Below are 17361 nucleotides of genomic sequence, written 5' to 3'. Positions count from 1 at the left end.
AAGTAAACTCGCGGCAAAGCGATCCTCCCAAGTCCTGCTCAAGTCGACCCGGCGCATCTCAGTAAAAATCCACCAAGAGTGTCTAAATTTTACACCTCCATATGGAGCTTTCCCTAGCCATTATGCATGGCTAGCCATCCCAAATGATGCTCAATCATTATGGATCTGGCCATCCCTCATTGATGTTGCTAAGATGCCTTCTGTACGTCTAGATAGAAAATCCACACTGCTATGATTCTTGCCTAGCTGTGGAAAATCTTGAACTCAAACTCCATCAGGAACATCATGCTTCTGATTAGTGTCCCCTGAATTATTACCTTATATTGATTAAAAAAATCGGAGAGCTTGATCATCAACATAGAAGTGAAACAACTTTCCCAATAAATGGTATTTGAATTTTTTTGCGATGAAAACCATTCTAGCTGCTCTCTTTCGATTGTTGAATATTCCTATTTAGAGCTAAACTAAACCTCCGATTGGCAAAGTAGATTGGATAGTCCGTCTTCCCAACACAATGGGCCAATATTTCTTTTCAGACGATTGAACGTGCAGGCCTCATGTTCAGACGATTATACCACTATAGCCATCCATGAATCCATACATTTCATAAATCGCTATTTTATCCAACATCATGTCCATCAATGGAGTGGGAATGGTCCTTGATTGTCTGGGCATTCAACTTTTGATAGTCGACACACTCTCAACTTCCCGTTATTTTTTGGAACAACCACTATAGGGAATAGCTAGTCACCACTTGCTACCTCTCTTATGAATTCTATTTTCAGTAGGCTGCCAATCTCTTCCTTGATCTTCTAGAATAGTTGGGATTCATTCTATATCAATGCAACCTAACTGGTCTTGCATCTGGCTTAAGTGGTATACTTTGTTGATAGATATTTGGATCGATGCCTTTCATATCCGTGTGCACCCAAGCAAACGCTTCTTTCAATTTTTGAAATAGTTACTTGGCTTTTTCCTTAATCTCGAATTTTAGATGCTTATTAATTTTAATTATTTGGGATTCTCCTCTGAATCAAGATTCCACTTTTCTATTTCTTGGTCCTCTAGTAGTCCACCTCCTTTTCTTTTATCAATGACTCAGCTTCCTTGTCAATTTGAATACATGTAGCATATTCATTGAATGGGTTTCCTGACTCAGTTATCCATGGTTCCATCTCCACTTGTTCAGTACCTTGGTTAGGGTTCTGTTGAGCCAGCAGAGGATCACACCCACATTTTTGCTCACACTCATCATTTTGTAACCATTGATTGTAATAAATGTCTTTCCGACATTAATTTTGATTTGAGCCATTCATTAAGTAACGGGACTCAATTGAGTTTCCAGCTTGTAATCCCGAAGTAATTTCACTTGCTGATGTAATTAGTTAGAGATGTTCTCACCTCCAAGGCTGAGGTATATAAGCCAAAGTTTTTGTAACCTAAAGGAGATTCAGATTATTAATCAAAGTGAGTTTTTGAGCGCCGTGACTGTGTCTGAGAGAGAGAGAGAGAGAGAGAGAGAGAGCGAGATCTTATCTACTTGCTACGCGAGCTACGGAGCCGCCATTGGAGAAGCGACACCGCCATTGTGTTAGCAACGGCGAGAGCTACGCACAGATACCAAGAGTGCGCGCTATCGGCTTCTATGTGGTAAGTTCCTACGAGCTTCGGTGTGAGTTTTCTTCCAACTCGTGTGTCGGAATGGAGCGTGCAGCATATCTATAGAACCACAACGAGTAGAGCTACACATTAGTACCATCGGGGTCAAGTTTCGATCACCTGTATTTTTCGGCCTGTCTTCATACGCGTTTACCGCACGGAGTGGTTATAGGTTGATTTTGCAGTTCAAGTCTTTAGGGTGTTGTTCTTACCTAGTGTATAGACTTCCCCTTGAGTTTGAGATCGATTCAATGATTCTAGATCCTGTTTCGTATAGCATTCGTTCGTAGTACGGATTTCAGTCACTTGCGTATTTTAGAACTTAGATTTGATTTCCTTAGTAGTGATTGTCATTAGAAGGTCGAGTAGGTGATTTGACACCCACCTAGTTGTTTCCATGCGCCTGCGGGTCAAGCTCCGTCCTCGTCTGACAAATTCTGTTGTTGGTTGAGTTCTCGCTATTTAGCTTCCGCTAGCGGCGTAACCGCCTTAACATTTGGCGCCGCTGCCGGGACGAGAGCCCTAAGTAGGTGACCTTAGACTAATCCTACGAGGTGAGTCGTATAAACTACTTTGTATACTTTAGTTAGAAAAGATCTAGGAGTGGTGGACTCCGAAGATCTCGAGAGATACTAGGAAGTGGGGTATTCCTGGGTCTTCCGTGTTGACAGTATTTTTAGTTTAGCTTAGATTTGTTTGTTGTTTTGTTGGTGTTGAGTAGTTGTTGATAGAAGAAGAATTTGCTAGTCCGTGAGTGACAGTGGATCTCTTTAAAATCACAATTACCAAACCCATTTTATGATTAGGAATAGCTTAGGTAGGACTTCATTTGATCCTGATCTAGAGCTAGTAATCATTGGAGTATTTGCTTGATATGGTTGATTGCATGTTAGATCACTAAACCGTCGAGTTAGTAGTGAAACTTGCAATAAACAAAAGTCAGAGAAATTTTTGTGTATCTGGAGTTGCTGAGCACTTGAGAAAGCTTTAGGAAGGATTCTGTGCCAAAAAACTGGAAATCTGCAACTTTAGACATCATACGCGTATGATGTCTAAATGACCAAACAGAGACCAAAACAAAAATTTTGACTTTACCAGAGTGTTCAAAAGGGGGGTTATACCCTAATTTCAACTTAAAACAAGAGCATTAACACTCAAAGAAACCCAAAAAGACAAGTCGGAGTCCAAGAAACGCAAAAAATAGGAAATTTTGGATTCAGATCTTGTTTTTACATTCAAACCTGACAAAAACACTTGAAACTCAATTATAAACATTGGAGAAGGCTTAAAACCAAGAATAGTCAAAATCTGGGACAAAAGACATCATACGCGTATAATGTCTTTTTAGCACATCCACTGCTTATTTTTGATATCTGACCTGACAAGATTGTTACAAACACTGTAGAAAGCATAAATATCAAGTCTTGACCCAAATTGATGAAAAAGACATCATACGCGTATGATGTCTTTGACCTAATTTTGGACATATTTTGATACTTTGCCAACACAGATCCATTGTAATAGCTGTCTAGAGGTTATATTTCAAGTTTCATCCCATTTGGATCACAATTGACCAAAAACAAGTCAAAAGCGGAAAATTGCCAAGAAAAGCCTAAATTAGCCATAACTTGCTCAAACAGAGTTCAAACTGAATTTTGTGAGTGGACAGAGCATAAGGGGGCTACTGAGAGTGAGCATAACCAAAATAGTCCAAATCTGTGAAAAAAGACATCATACGCGTATAATGTCTTTTTCAGCATAACTGCAACAAAATTCTCACTTGATGAAACAGAAGTTGTCCAACTGACAAGATTAAACAATTGACCAAGTATCAATCAGTTTGGATCAATTCTGACCACAAAAACTTGGGAAAACAAATTGCCGAGACGGAAAAGTTAAAGTCCTTTAGGGGAATTGATGAATTTGAGATCGGGCAGGAATCTCCAGAATAACCAACCAAAACAAGGGGAACAAGCAAGTGTCATATCAACCGAGGGAAGTGTAAACCAAAGTTGGGTGCAACCATTAGAGCCGATCTTTGAAGGAAGTGTTTCTGATACTTCTTCGGAGAGATCTTACGAGATTTTCACCGAACACGGAACACTTGAACCTGAACAACAGAGAAAATATGGCAGCAGGATCATCAAACCCTTCCGCCACAATGAAGCTATTGTTCATAAAATACCAGTACGACAATGAGCAAGGTGCCAAGATCTACAAAGATGGAATGGACCGCTATTGTGTAAAGATAGAAGATAGACCTAGTGAGTTCAAGGACTTAGTGCCTGTGAGCTATAGCGGAGATAGATATCTAGATGACGAGGGTACCATGTACTTGGTAGTCCTAAACCCTAACATTGTGGACAAGTGGGGATTGATGGGCACCAAAGCCAAAGTAGATGAAGAACTTGAGGAGAAAGCACCAATAATGAACTTCCCTGATGCGAGGTTAAGAAGAGAGAATGAAACTACAAGGATCAACACTGATAACATCTATGTGGGGCTATACAAATATAATAATGGGGAGCAAGATCTCTATTATAGATGTGAAGAACCCTACACCGGAGAGTTGACAGACCAAAAAAGACTTTATGTCTTTACCTACACAGAGGGATCGGAAGTGAAAATTGCCGCTTACGACAAGTAGGGAGGCAATACTCAACAATGGGCAAGAAAGAATTAGAAGGATATACATACTTTGGGGGACCACTACATCAGTATTATGTTACTTCTAGCTCACAAAGACCAGCACCAACAAATGGAGTGCAAAACCCAATGACGACAGGAGGACAAAGAACTCAGGTTGCTGACTCTTTCAGTCAACCTCAGTACTCGAAGCCCGGACCAATGGGATCATTACATTCCAGAGAGTCAATGGATACGAATCGAGGTAGTGCAGTTCCAATCCCCACATATACCACTCCAGGTCCAAGGTTCGAAGCGGAACCATCACATTTACCTCCTAGTAGTAGATTCAGGGCAGGGGAACCGACAAGGGTAACCCATGAAGTCCATGATGCTAGAGAAAGCTTTAGCCGGGACACAGGAGCAATGAGATTGGTAGCAGACCATAGACGTATGAGACCATCTCAAGTAGCCAAGTGTATGCCAAAGAAGTATGGTGGTTCAGGAGATCCGTATGCACATGTGTCACTCTTTAAGCAAGTCTTAAGAGCTGAGCAGATAACAGATTTCCATACACAATACGAGGGATTTGGTCTTACTCTAGAAGGTACGGCATTGACATGGTTTCAACCACTGAACATAGGGGGATTCCATGACATTGACCATTTGCTAAGAGAGTTTGCTGAGGAATTCTCAAAACGAGGGATTAAGCACAATACGGTCTCACAAATATATGCTTTTAAACAGAGAGAACACGAAAAAGTGAAGGAAGCTTCACTTCGCTTCAAACAATACATTGAGAGATGTCCAGTACGTGAACGACCACAAGATGACAGACTATCTGTTCTCTTTATTGAGGGATTGAGAAACGACACTCTCAAGAAGGACTTGCACTTGAAAGCTTGTACAAGTTTCGAGCAAGTAACGAGAGAAGCATTGTACTTAGTGGATAACTGTACGGTTTATGGAGAGGTGTCAGCGGATACAGATTTTGCATCCAGTAGCTCTTCCTCCGTAGCGAGCGAGACTACCACTAAAAAGAATGTTCAAACAACAACCATGCCAAATGTAGAGCAAATGATAGAAGATGCTCTAAAAAGGATGGCACCATACCAAAAACCATTGCCAAAACCACTGAAATGGTGTGCTATTGAACAAAAATGGACAAACCATCCAACAGAGGAGTGCTATTACAACAAAGGGTATGTAAGGGAGCGTCAGTATGCACCTCCTGCTCAATTAGCACCACCTCAGGTACATCCAGTACCTCGATACCCAACGGAAATGTACCAGACCTATGGGGATAGAAAGACCGCAACCGGTATTGGGACAACAACCACCTTTACCAGGAGCAAGACCAGTGGGCATTAGATATGCACCAACCTTAGAGAATCAGGAAGAACAAGCCTTAGTGCCTGTTCAAGCCTATTATGAAGAATCTGGTGCACACATGTCTCCAACTGTGTATTACCCACCAGAAGAACCCAAACAACCAGAACCATGGGGCATGATTGGGAATGTTGGAATACCAACAGTTACAAGTGCTTCTGATGAAGAGAGATACAATTTGGACGCAAGAACATTGATGTTCATAGCTCATGGAGGGTTAACAGGACAAAGACCATCCTATCCACAAAGGACGAATCAAGTGGGACCAAGACCAGCACTAGGACCCTGTTACAAGTGTGGAGGTGACCATCTGATGAATGTTTGTCCACATACGGAAATCATTAGAATTAACGCTTATTGCACTGAGTGTGGGGTTACTCACTTCATTGAGGATTGTTCAAAGAATCCAAACAAAGTGCAAAAGACGACATTGAATATGCTAGAAACTATTCCTACCAGCAGTGGGTCTGAAAATGAAACTCTGATACCAACGCAAGTTGTTACTAGAGCTCAAGCTAAGAAAACCACTAGAGAACCTGAGAATGGAAAGTTAGCGACTGAAGTGGTTAGTCAAGGACCGCGGAGTCAGAGAAACACATGGAAAGCTAGAAAAGCACGCATGAAGTTGAGAAAAGAACGTGAAGACGCTATTCTAGCTGAGGAACTAAAGCGAACTAAAGATAGATTAGAAAAACTTGAGAGTCAAAACGGGAAACGAGAGATGAGCCCGGAAAGAACGAAACAAAAGAGTATCAAAGAAACAACGAGCTTAAGCTCAGGGGGATCAGTGCTAGTCGACAAAGTACACGAACCATTGGACGCACTGATGAGAGCTTACGAAGCTAGGTTAAAGAACAACCAAACACAAGAACAGAGGTGGATGACATACCCAAACGCGGAATTGGAAAAGCAGAGACTTGAAATGTGCCAGAGAATGATCGAGACTGCACAAGCCTTATTAGAACCACCAAGAGAAACAATGAATTGTGGAACGGAAAACCCAATTCAGCAAGAGACTATCATTTCACGGGTAGCTGAAAAGACTCCCAGTGCACAAAAGCCTGAAAATACACACAAGGATGACCGCATAGTATTGAACACAACCGATCAGGAGATAGAGAGTTTTCATCCAGTCATACAGAGGTCTTACGGAAGAGATGAGGATTACAATGAATTTTGGAAAACAAGTGAGAGAGGCAAACTTTGCAAACGAGCTAAGTTGCCAAGCTAATCAGACAAATTGGGAAAAGGACATCAGGAATCCTCCCATAGTGGAATTTGAGGCAGGATCTCAAGTGGACTTGGATCTGCAATCTTACTGGGGAGATGGGGGCTCTGTTAGAACAATGGAGAGCAAACCTCATTCACTGAATACCTTACCTTCATACTTAGGAGAGTATGAAGCAAAATCCGAGATTAGAGCACTTCCCTCACGAAGAATCTCATCAGAAAAAGTCATGGACTCGCAAGGATTGATAGAGATCTTGTCAACACCAGTGACATGCACTATCACTCTAGCTGAGCTTTTGAGGCTAAGACCACATATGTGGACCACTGTAGGAAAATGCTTGGAGAAATTTGGGATAAAAGACCCAACATCGAGACTGCAAGAGGGTATACAAGAGCTGAGCAAACCACAAAAGAACGCTAAGCCTGTACCCTTAAACAAGGTCGGAGAGTATTGCGAAGGTGAAGAGGGGAATACAACCTTACCAGTTGAATTCCAAGGAGTGAACACGATGGCAATACTAGACAGCGGAGCTGGGGTAGCCATTGCTACAAAAGAAATCTGGAAAAAATGGGGGAAACCAGCAATAAGGAAGACTAGGTTGAAACTCCAATTAGCAGATGGACACATGGAGAAACCTATGGGGTTATTAGAGAAAGTCGTAGTGACTTCTTGCGGCATTGAATACGAACATACTTTTGCTATTGTCGATTTTGGCAAGGAGAATAACTATGATATCATACTGGGAAGACCATTCATGAGACAGTTGAAAATGGTCCAGGATTGGGGCTACGATCACATATACCTGAGAAATATGGAAACCACTACACGTGTGAACCTGAAAGACCATAGCTACAAAGATGTGAACCGAACACCGGTAGAGGAGTTTGATTCAGCTACTTTGGCGGGATCCGAATTTCCAGCTTGGTTAGGTAAGCCCAAGGAGTTATGGATGTGTGGAGCCTCGAAATGTGGAAGTCTGAGGCGAGAAGAATATGTTTTAGAAAGGGCTATCGAAGACGAAACTTATATAGGAGAACCCTTTCCAGAGGACACGCTTGAACCATTAGAATGGACACACATTCTAGCAACCCTAGATGTTTGTGCAATTCCGGATGGTCCCACAACGAAATTTTGCGACAAGGACGGGTACGACGTGGTTCCGTACTTCATGTTGAGAACTGTACTCGAAAAAGAAACTGAAAAGAACGATACACTGGAAAAGGAAGATGAAGAAGAGGTGTTTCACACGACATTCCCGATCATCCAGTGGGGAAATGAAGCAGACAACGAGTCAACGGACAATTCAAGCGGAAACGAAGAAACTATAACGGATGTCCGATTTTATGATTTTCCGAACCAAACTAAACAACGCCAGAAACGCTATAGAGCAAAGAGAAAAACAAAGGGGGTTAGAACCAATCCGATGCCTAGAATAAGAGGAAAAAATCAATTCCTAATGCTAGTAAAGGCGGAAGATTGTGTTAAGGACAAGATTTCTGGAAGAATGAGAGGCAATGATCAAAAGAGCTTACGAAAAGACAAAAGAAGAAGAAATCAAGTTCAAAAGAATGGAACGAAAACTGAAACAGAAAAATCAGAAAAAACAAGCGCAAGCAACAGAACACACGAGTCCAAGTTAGAACGTAGAAACAAGTACAGAGAGCTCAAGAAAACTCTGAAAGAAGTTTGGACGACAGAAATTGAGAGTGGAGAGGACGAAAACGCCAAAATCAAGGAAAACATGGATGTTCCCTCTCACTACAGGAAATTCACAATAGAGGATAGGAAGGTGGTATTAACCCAACCTATTCGAGAGAGAAAGGAGAACGAATCTTATGACGGACCGGAGGATGCAAAAAAAGTTGATTTAGCAGCTCCAGGTGAGACACCTAGACCGGTGTACATAGCCACAGATTTGTCTCCAGGCGAGGAAGAGAGACTTTTGAGTCTTCTCAGAGAGTACAGGGATGTGTTTGCATGGTCTTATAAGGACTTAAAGGGAGTTGACCCATCGATATGCCAACACACAATCCCACTAAAACAAGACGCAAAGCCTAGCAGACAGAGACCATACACATATAATGATACGTTTGCTAAGCGAATCAAAGAAGAGATAGATAAGCTAATGGAAGCTGAATTCATATACGAGATTGAACACACCGATTGGGTATCTCCGATTGTGGTGGTACCCAAGAAGAACGGAAAACTCCGAGTGTGTGTCAACTTAAAGAAAGTGAATGCTGCAACAATCAGGGACAATTATCCCCTGCCGATAACTGATCATGTTCTAGAGCGTGTATCAGGGAAAACAGCATACTCCTTTCTTGATGGTTTTTCAGGATATAACCAGCTAGCCATAGCACCGGAAGATCAACATAAAACAGCTTTTGCAACGGAGTGGGGAATTTATGCTTATCGGGTTATGCCTTTTGGTCTAACCAATGCTCCCGCAACCTTCCAGAGGCTGATGACGCATGCTTTCAAAGAATACTTAAGGTTGTTTCTAGAAATATACATGGATGACTTATGTGTACATTCTCTTCTGAGAGATGAGCATCTAGAACACCTAAGAAAAGTATTTGAGAAATGTAGGACATATCGCATTTGTCTCAATCCTGAGAAATGTGTGTTTATGGTCCGACAGGGCAGAATTCTGGGACATATTGTCTCACAAAACGGAATATCCACGGATTTAGAGAAGATAAAAGTTATAGTGGATATGCCTAGACCAACCAATGCGAAACAAGTACAGAGCTTTATGGGACATTGCGGATATTATAGACGATTCATTTACATGTACGCTATAATAGGCCAACCACTTTACAGGCTAATAGTGAACTTTGAATGGACAGAGGAGTGTGAGGAATCATTCAAGAAATTGAAAGAGGCACTCATTACTGCTCCAGTCTTGAAATCACCAGATTGGGAGAAGATATTCCATGTGCATATAGATGCTTCGGCATATGCAATAGGATGCATTCTGGCTCAGCCAGAAGAAGGAAACATGGATTTTCCTATCTGTTACGCCAGTCGACAGCTCAACAATGCAGAGAAGAATTACACCACAACAGAGCGAGAGGGATTAGGAATGATATATGCTGTGAAGAAATTTCGGCATTATCTTCTAGCCAACAAGTTTGTGTTTTTTACGGATCACCAAGCCTTGCTCTACCTAGTGAATAAACCATGCAATACCGGGAGAATAGTGAGATGGTTCATTATCTTACTGGAATTCGACTTCACGGTAGTAGTAAAGAAAGGAAAAACACATCTTAGAGCTGATCATCTTTCGCGATTGACGAATGGGAAGACCCTATAGGAGTAGATGACGACATGCCAGACGCGTACTTGTTCAACATAGAAATGATACCGAAGTGGTCTCAAAATGTCGTTAGCCTATTAACCTATGGAGGAGAGTTTGATAGAAGAGAATACAACCAGAAACATATTGCTATTCAGCAATCCAAGAATCTTCAATTGGTTGCAGGAAGGTTGTATCAATTGGGAAATGATCATGTTTTACGACTATGCATCAATCCTGAGGAATATAATATATATCTGCGCGAAGCACATGTTCAGGAATGTGCATTTCATTGTTCAAGAAGGAACACATATAGGAATTTGTTACAATTGGGAGTCTATTGGCCAGGAATGAAAGAAAGCGTACATGAATATGTCACTGTATGTATTGTATGTTCATCAAAACCGCCAGCAGAGTATTCGACATTATATCAGATAATGATCGCTCCGAAATGGAGTCAGTATATTGTTGAATATCTCACAAATAGAACTTTCCCAGAAGGAACGTCAAAAGCTCGTCAGAAATCTGTAGAGACAGAAGCTAGAGATTACGCTTTAATAGGAGATCAACTCTATAAGAGAGGTAAAGACAACCAGCTTAGGATTTGCGCATCAGAGTCTGAGTATGTGATAATCCTGGAGCAAGCTCATGGAGGAGTAGGTGGAGGCCATTTCTCAGGTGATAAGACAGCAAAACTTGTCTTAGCCGCAGGAATATGGTGGCCAACATTACATATGGACGCTGAGGAATACGTTAAACGGTGTGATGACTGTCAGCGGACCAAAGTACCACTTAAAAGAGATGATATGCCGCTTAGACCAATGATGGGGGCAAGAGCTTTTGCAAAATGGGGGATTGATTATGTCGGACCCATTTCACCTCCTGCATATAAGACTCATGCACAATACATCGTTGTGGCTACAGACTATCTAACAAAGTGGGTCGAAGCAAAGGCAACTCAAAAAGCAGATGCCAGGACCACGGCACAATTTCTATATGAATACGTCTTTGTACGATATGGATTGCCAATAGAAATTGTGAGTGATCGAGGCACACATTTTATAAATGAAGTGATAGAGATCCTTCTAGATGAATTCATGGTAATCCATAGGAAATCAGCCCCGTATCATCCACAAGCAAACGGACAAGCTGAAGCAACAAACAAAACCATATGCACGGTCCTTACGAAGATTGTATCTGAGTCGAGAACTGACTGGGACCAGAAGTTGCATTCAACATTATGGGCATATAGGGTAGCATATAAAACATCAATAGGAACGACCCCATATAACATGGTTTTTGGGCTAAATGCTATCTTACCAATAGAATTCTTGATTTCAACCTTAAGGGTGGCTAAGGATCTAGAGTGGACAGGGCACGAGCTTTCTGATAGAATAGATGACCTGGAAAAGCTAGACGAGCTTCGCCTAAAAGCAGTAGCTTCTATCTACGCTCAAAAAAGGCGACAAAAGGAATTTTTTGATAAGCATGTGCGGACTAAAGAGTTTAAGGTTGGGGACTATGTCCTAGTTTACACTCTGAAACAGCATGCTAAGAAGCTTAAAAAGCGAGGGATGGGACCTCTGGTGATTAAAGATCTATCACCAAGTGGAGCCGTCAAGCTTGCTACATTAGACGGAGAAGAAATGCCCAATTGGATTAGTGGATGCAGAGTGAAAAAGTATCTTTTGCCGCTAACCCAAGACATGCTTCTCAAAATACATCAAGAAAAGCTGCGTGTCCAGAAAAAGAAAAAGATTGTGGAGGAAGCGCAAGCCGAGGCGAAGGAAAGAATGGAGAAAAGAAGACTACTGCGTCAGAAACAGCGCAATGAAGGAGCAATACGAATAAACGCAGTCAGTATAACAGAAATGGATAATGACAAAGAAGAACCCATCATTGAATGCAAAGTAGGAACCAACCAAATCAAAGCCAGAGCACTATTGGATTCAGGAGCTCAAACTAACCTACTTTCACTCAGTTTGTATAGACAATTGACAAATGACACTAAATTACAAACTGCCAAGCAAGAGTTAAAGAGTTACTCTGAGAATTCAATCAAAACTGTCGGATGCACAGTTTTACATATACAGATTAACCAGTATGTGTATCCTCATATGTTTTACGTGGTTGAAGACCAAGCTACACAACATCCATTATTGCTAGGACAACCATGGCAGAAGCAATACAATGCAATGATTGACTGGAGTTCTAAATCAGTGCTTATCAAATACGAAGGTGAAAGTCAATCAGTTAAGTTCACCAAAGGAGCAGAGCCAACTCCAAAGGAAGAATCCAAGAACAAAGGTAAACAACAACCAGAGAAAAAGAAGAAGCAATGGCAACCAAAAGTTTCTATACAACTGGATTGCTCTTCGACGAGGAACTCTCAACATTGGATAAGGAAGACAAGCAATAATATAACAGCTCAACCTTGGGAAAAAACGGAGTCAAAGTTGGTATGGAGACCAAAAAAGGTTGTGCCAGAGAACACAAAGGTGGAAAACAGAGTCTTCAATACCAGACAACAGAGTGATTCCAGACAATCAAGGACAGTGAAACAGATCTGGATTCCAAAGAAGTTCATGACGGCACAAAGCTATAGCAAGCAAATTTGGATCCCAAGATTTGTAAACAGGAACTCCCTTCAGTACAATCAACGGAAACTCCTAGGTATTTCAAGGCGAGGAAATCAACACAAAGAACAAAGCAGGTTTGGGTCGCAAAGAGTTTGTGGCAAGCACAAGCGAAGCGGAAGCAGATTTGGATTGTGAAAAAAACAACAAGGTAAAGAAGAATCCATCTACTGATTCTACTACCGAAGTGCCAAAACCAACCCAAAACCCGACCACCAATCCTTCAATCAAACAAAGAGCAGCTTTATTGGAAAGACTGTTGTATCATCGCTCTACAATTGCATTGGGAACTTATGACCAAAACAACTACAATGCTTCGCCCACAGACACTTCATAGTCGTCCAGGAGGACTCAGACTAGGAGGGGGGGAGGTATACAGGTATACAGGAGCTACAAAGCAGCTACAAGCGACAAAAACAAAGAAAAACAAAAATTATATTACAAGGGCAGTGTCTTACATGATTTTGCAATTTTTGTTTGATTGCGGATATTGATAATATTTATGCCCTTATATACCTTGTTTTGCAACAAGAAGAGATCAAATGATGAATTTGGGTCTCTAGACGTGTAAATATCACTAAATAAGAGTGTTTTTGGAGCTAAAAAGTGAAAAAAAGTGGTAATCCAAGTCCAGAAATCACAAATAAGTGTATATTCATATACACAGGGTTACCAGCTATTTATTGTGTATGTTTGGAATTTTTTGGCTTCAATTTGCTATTTTCCTTTATTTTTTATGATTTTCTTAATAAAAGTAAAAGAAAAATAAAAAAGCAGGTGAAACGAGATCAGAAAAAAGAAAAGAATAGATGGTGATGATCCTAATGACAAGGGCAACCCATGGTAAAAATTGAGTACAATTCGGGAAAAGTTGCGGAAAGCCCGAAATGACAGAATTTTGGCAAAGTGGACAGATTTCTCAGAAACAGGTCAAACGGAGTCCAAATTGAGAAATTTCAAATCCTAAAGTGCATTTCACGACGAGATAGGAGCACATGTCAAATTTGGTAACAAGTGATCCGGGAAGTCCGAAGTTAAGTATTTTTCACTCACTTTCAAGCTCATTTCCACTATTACCTTCTTGGAGAGAGCAAAGAGCACACAGGAGCATCCAACCTTCTACAGCCTTCTACGACTGCTACGAGAGCTCAGAGGACACCAGACATGAGAGGTAGACTCGTTGCCATAAGCTTTTGATGCTTATCATTAACTTTTGTCGCGAAAACTGACCAAAACCAAGAAACAAGAGCAGACGGGGAATGGGGTAGAATGCTAGGTAGTGGCACAACCGCCTAACCAAACCTTGCAAGAACTTATAGGTGGGTTACCCTAGTATAGAAGATGGGTTTCTAACACTCAAAGCTCGAGAAAGAACGACTGGAAAAACCCTAGGTCAACAGAGCCTGCAAGAGGCAAACAGGAAAAAGTTGTCGAAACGACACAAAACTTCTCAGGAAGCTTAACAACATCGAGGGCAATGCAACCATGGAGTATCTCCAGGTTTGGACCACCAAAAGTGGTCAAACAACCGATTCGGCTGCGGACACACAAAGCGTCATTTTGGCATAACGGCTGAAATTGACGACCGAATGAAATGAAACTTCACAAGCAGCTTCAAATATACATGGATGACTTATGTTTGCAAGCAAAACCCAAAAGAAAGCTGATTCACTTACCGATGGTGAAAAAGACGCTTTCGGGCAACCAAATGGAGAAAGATGGAGAACGGGGAGCCAAAGTCAAGTTCAACCAAATAGATGGCTTCACAACATATCCAATGAGCTGGAAATGCAACTCTCGAGAAGAAAAGTTGAAGAAATTCAACTCCAAGGCAAAAAGACGACTTCGGAGACTGAAATGCCTATAAGGGGGCTTTTTAGCTAAACTGATGACTTTTTAAGTTGAAAACTAGTTAGCAGGGCTTAGGGCACTAGCACAAAGCATTCTTTGCACAAAAAGACCAACATTTCAAGAAAAGACATCATACGCGTATGATGTCTCACAGCATGATTTCACATCCATTTCAACATTTGAGTGCATAGCCTCATTCCACATGTTAATCACATCCTATGAACCAAGTATCATGAGAATTGGAGTTAGAAAACCCAAGGAAAACCAAAAAGACGCAAAGTAGGCCATAAAATTGATTTTTGGTCCTAATTTTGTCAAAATAACTCCAAACTCATTGAAACTTTGTAGGATTGTTGATTAACACATCTACAAGCTATCTGGAACCAAAAAGCACCATTTTGACACAAAAGACATCATACGCGTATGATGTCTATTTGCACTTACAGAGCCAAAACTGCTCATTTGTCATCATACATCCATTATATATATCTAATACATGCTACATATGAAATTTGGAACCATTTGGTCAAGAGGATCACCCCATTAGCCCAATTGAGGAAAATCCTTCACCTAAAGCCTATTTTTGGCCCAAATCCAACATACTCAAGTCCAAACCAAGATTTGAGTAGAAACAGTCCTTCACTAGTACATGGGGAGTCCACAGAACCAATCCCATGCAAAATTGATGAAAAAGACATCATACGCGTATGATGTCTCCAGAGCCATTTTTAGCCCAAAATCTATCCAAACTTCATAAATCCACTGAATAAGCCTATCTAAAGCCAAATCCAAGCTTATAGAGAAATTTGGTCCAAAAATACACTAAAAGACATCATACGCGTATGATGTCTCACTATGTGATTTTGGCACCTCAGGGCTTCAACCACCAAACAGAAGTGATCTACATGCCATTTGAAAGTGAACCACCAAGTTTTATCCAATTTGGATCATAAAATCCAATTCCCTTTCAAAATTTTGCCAAGAGCCGGAACTGGACTAAACTGGCCAAAACTTGACCAAATGGGATCCAAACTCAAATCCAAGCATATGATACTCATGTATACACTATCAGCTACAAGCACAACCAATATGAAGTCATTTTGACACAAAAGACATCATACGCGTATGATGTCTCCAGCATGATTTTGAGCCCATTTTGCATATTTTTTCACCTACCTTGCATCCTTAGGCCCTGAATAGCTCATGTTTCAATTTTCAAGTCATTTGAATAGTTAAAAGCTTCATTTCGGCTTTCAGTACTAAAAAGACGCTAACTTCTGAAATTGGAGTTACAGGATCCATGGATTCCGCCAAGTCATCGGCAACGAAGAGAAAAAGACCGACAATCAAAGATGCTCTTGCAGAAGCGGAACCCTTTGACATTCCAGCAGAAACCCTCAAGCCAACCAAAACTTGGGTGGAGGAAGCAGTATTGGAGAAAGAGGGAATAAAGATCTACCAGGGGACTTTCAGAGATCCTCAAGGGCAAGCGGTGGATGTACCGATGATCCCACAGAATTGGTAGATTATAGCAGGTCAGAAGACATCAGCAGGTACCTGGAAAGGGCAGACTTGCACAGTTTCTTCACCTCGAGACCATCAGGTGTGGATACAAGAAGAGTGTACGAGTTGGCAACATCCATTCAGAAGGATGGAAAAGCCACATTGACAGCCATGGATGGAGAGAAAGTAGAAGTACAGATCACTCCACAGCTCATTGCAGACGCATTGAAACTGCACAACAAAGGGAGCTCAGTCAGGGAAAGAAGAGAGGCCATAGAGGTCTATGGGCCCAAGAAACAGAATGCGACCTATGGAGATATGGCGGACCCAAGAGCGGCAACCCTTTGCCGACTGTACAACCAATTTCTTCATGTTTGCAGTAAAAGACCGCAAAAGTATACGACACCACCCCATGCCATTGCAACCACCATCACATGGGCATTAAAGAGCAATATGCCAAAAGAGGTGAATTACGCTCAACACATCCACGAGCAAGTAATTGCCATGCACAACGAGAAGCCAAAGTACATAGGAGGAGCGAAAATTCTGACAAGAATAGCTTATGAAGCTATTGGAGCTAGAGATCAGTGGCCAAAGGTTCCCTCCCAGAATGAGTGGCTTAGAGAAGCCGACGAGGAGGAAGAACAGCCCGAAGTATCCAAGAGGGCATCCACAAGAGCACGCCGAAAACTAGAAGTAGTTTCAGAACCTGCAGAGGATGTGGACGAGCCGCTTAAGAAGAAAGTAAAGAAGAAGGTTGCTCCCAAGCAAACCAAAAGTCAGAAAGCGGCAAGAATGGAAAGACTAGTGGAGCAGTTTAGAGCGGAAAGAGCTCTAAAGGGTGACTTTGAAGAAAAGTGGGTGCCAGACCCCACTAAAGTCAGAACTAGCTCAGTCAGGCCACATATTGATCAATACGATCAATATATTAAAGCTTATGAGGAGTCAGAGGCTATTCTGGAGCAGCAACCTGTCGAGCCATACACTGAAGAGGAGGTACAGCAATTAAAAGCTGAGCTGAAAAAAGACGACAAAGGGAAAAGGAAAGTAAATGAGTCTACTAAGCCTCAAGAGAAAAATGGGTAAGCCGACAAAGGGAAAGCCAAGGAAGCTGAGGACAGATATCCCTCTATGACTGATGTACCAAGCCCTAAGAAGACGGAAAA

The sequence above is a fragment of the Adiantum capillus-veneris genome, chromosome 16 (genome assembly GCF_014529385.1).
Source record: "Adiantum capillus-veneris isolate H3 chromosome 16, ASM1452938v2, whole genome shotgun sequence".
Classification (NCBI taxonomy): Eukaryota; Viridiplantae; Streptophyta; class Polypodiopsida; order Polypodiales; family Pteridaceae; genus Adiantum; species Adiantum capillus-veneris.
This window is presented reverse-complemented; position numbering follows the sequence as displayed.